Here is a 2,771-nt window from a genome sequence, read left to right on the forward strand (position 1 = left end):
CAGAGCAGAGCAGAGCAGAGCTGAGCTGAGCTGAGCCGAGCAGAGCAGAGCAGAGCAGAGCCGAGCCGAGCAGAGCAGAGCAGAACAGAGCCGAGCAGAGCAGAGCAGAGCAGAGCCAAAGAGAGCAGAGCAGAGCCGAGCCGAGCTGAGCTGAGCCGAGCTGTGCAGAGCAGAGCCGAGCCAAACAGAATGGAGAAGAGCCGAGCAGAACAGAGCAGAGCAGAGCAGAGCAGAGCCGAGCCAAAGAGAGCAGAGCAGAGCAGAGCCGAGCCAAACAGAGCAGAGCCGAGCCAAACAGAGCAGAGCAGAGGAGAGCAGAGCAGAGCCGAACGGAGCAGAGCAGATCCGAGCCGAGCAGAGCAGAGCTAAGTCGAGGTGAGCTGAGCTGAGCCGAGCAGAGCCGAGCCGAGCCGAGCCGAGCCGAGCCGATCAGAGCCGAGCCGAGCCGAGCAGAGCAGAGCAGAGCAGAGCAGAGCAGAGCTGAGCTGAGCTGAGCTGAGCAGAGCACAGCAGAGCAGAGCCGATCCGAGCCGAGCCAAGCAGAGCAGAGGCGATCCGAGCTGATCCGAGCCGAGCCAAGCAGAGCAAAGCAGAGCCGATCCGAGCCGATCCGAGCCGAGCCAAGCAGAGCAGAGCAGAGCCAAACAGAGCAGAGCAGAGCCGAGCCGAGCCGAGCTGAGCTGAGCTGAGCCGAGCCGAGCAGAGCAGAGCAGAACAGAGCAGAGCAGAGCCGAGCCGAGTAGACTGAACAGAGCAGAGCAGAGCAGAGCCAAACAGAGCAGAGCAGAGCCGAGCCGAGCTGAGCTGAGCTGAGCCGAGCCGAGCAGAGCAGAGCAGAGCAGAGCAGAGCAGAGCAGAGCCAAGCCAAACAGAGCAGAGCAGAGCAGAGCCAAGCCGAGCAGAGCAGAGAAGAACAGAGCCGCGCAGAGCAGAGCATGGCAGAACCGAACAGAGCAGAGCAGAGCAGAGCCGAGCCAAACAGAACAGAGCAGAGCCGAGCCGAGCTGAGCCGAGCTGTGCAGAGCAGAGCCGAGCCAAAGAGAGCAGAGCAGAGCAGAGCAAAGCCAAACAGAGCAGAGCAGAGGAGAGCAGAGCACAGCCGAACAGAGCAGAGCAGATCCGAGCCGAGCAGAGCGGAGCTAATTCGAGCTGAGCTGAGCTGAGCCGAGCAGAGCCGAGCAGAGCTGAGCTGAGTCAAGCCAAGCAGAGTAGAGCAGAGCAGAGCAGAGCCGAGCCGAGCCGAGCCGAGCCGAGCCGAGCCGAGCAGAGCAGAGCAGAGCAGAGCAGAGCAGAGGAGAGCCGAACAGAGGAGAGCAGAGCTGAGCTGAGTTGAGCCGAGCAGAGCAGAGCAGAGCAGAGCTGAGCCGAGCAGAGCTAATCAGAGCCGAGCCGAGCAGAGCAGAGCAGAGCAGAGCATAGCAGAGCAGAGCCGATCAGAGCAGAGCAGAGCAGAGCCGAGCCAAGCAGAGCAGAGCAGAGCATAGCAGAGCTGAGTCAAGCTGAGCTGAGCCGAGCTGAGCTGAGCTGAGCAGATCAGAGCAAAGCCGAGCCAAACAGAGCAGAGCAGAGCCGAGCCGAGCCGAGCCAAACAGAGCTGAGTCGAGCTAAGCTGAGCTGAGCTGAGCCGAGCCGAGCAGAGCAGAGCAGAGGAGAGCAGAGCAGAGCCGAACAGAGCAGAGCAGAGCCGAGCCGAGCAGAGAAGAGCTAAGTCGAGCTGAGCTGAGCTGAGCCGAGCAGAGCCGAGCAGAGCAGAGCAGAGCTGAGCCGAACAGAACAGAGCAGAGCCGAGCTGAGCAGAGCAGAGCTGAGTCGAGTTAAACTGAGGTGAGCTGAGCCAAGCCGAGCAGAGCAGAGCTGAGCCGAGCAGAGCAGAGCTGAGTCGAGCTGAGTAGAGCAGAGGTAAGTCGATCTGAGCTGAGCTGAGCTGAGCCTAGCTGAGCAGAGCTGAGCCGAGCAGAGTAGAGCAGAGCCGACCAGAGTAGATCATGGCAGAACCGAACAGAGCAGAGCAGAGCCGAGCCGACCTGAGCTGAGCCGAGCTGTGCAGAGCAGAGCCGATCCAAACAGAATGGAGAAGAGCCGAGCAGAACAAAGCAGAGCAGAGCAGAGCCAAGCCAAAGAGAGCAGAGCAGAGCAGAGCCGAGCCAAACAGAGCAGAGCCGAGCCAAACAGAGCAGAGCAGAGGAGAGCAGAGCTGAGCTGAGTCAAGCCAAGCAGAGTAGAGCAGAGCAGAGCAGAGCAGAGCAGAGCAGAGCCGAGCCGAGCCGAGCCGATCAGAGCCGAGCCGAGCAGAGCAGAGCAGAGCAGAGCCGATCCGAGCCGAGCAGAGCAGAGCAGAGCAGAACAGAGTAGAGCAGAGCAGAGCATGGCTGAACCGACCAGAGCAGAGCAGAGCAGAGCTGAGCCAAACAGAGCAGAGCCGAGCCGAGCTGAGCTGAGCCGAGCTGTGCAGAGCAGAGCCGAGCCAAACAGAATGGAGAAGAGCCGAGCAGAACAGAGCAGAGCAGAGCAGAGCCGAGCCAAACAGAGCAGAGCCGAGCCAAACAGAGCAGGGCAGATCCGAGCCGAGCAGAGCAGAGCTAAGTCGAGCTGAGCTGAGCTGAGCCGAGCAGAGCTGAGCAGAGCTGAGCTGAGCAGAGCCGAGCCGAGCTGAGCCGAGCCGAGCCGAGCCGATCAGAGCCGAGCCTAGCAGAGCAGAGCAGAGCAGAGCAGAGCTGAGCCGAGCAGAGCAGAGCAGAGCCGATCCGAGCTGAGCCAAGCAGAGCAGAGCC

This window comes from Indicator indicator, chromosome 22, assembly GCF_027791375.1.
Source record: "Indicator indicator isolate 239-I01 chromosome 22, UM_Iind_1.1, whole genome shotgun sequence".
In the NCBI taxonomy this organism is placed as follows: domain Eukaryota; kingdom Metazoa; phylum Chordata; class Aves; order Piciformes; family Indicatoridae; genus Indicator; species Indicator indicator.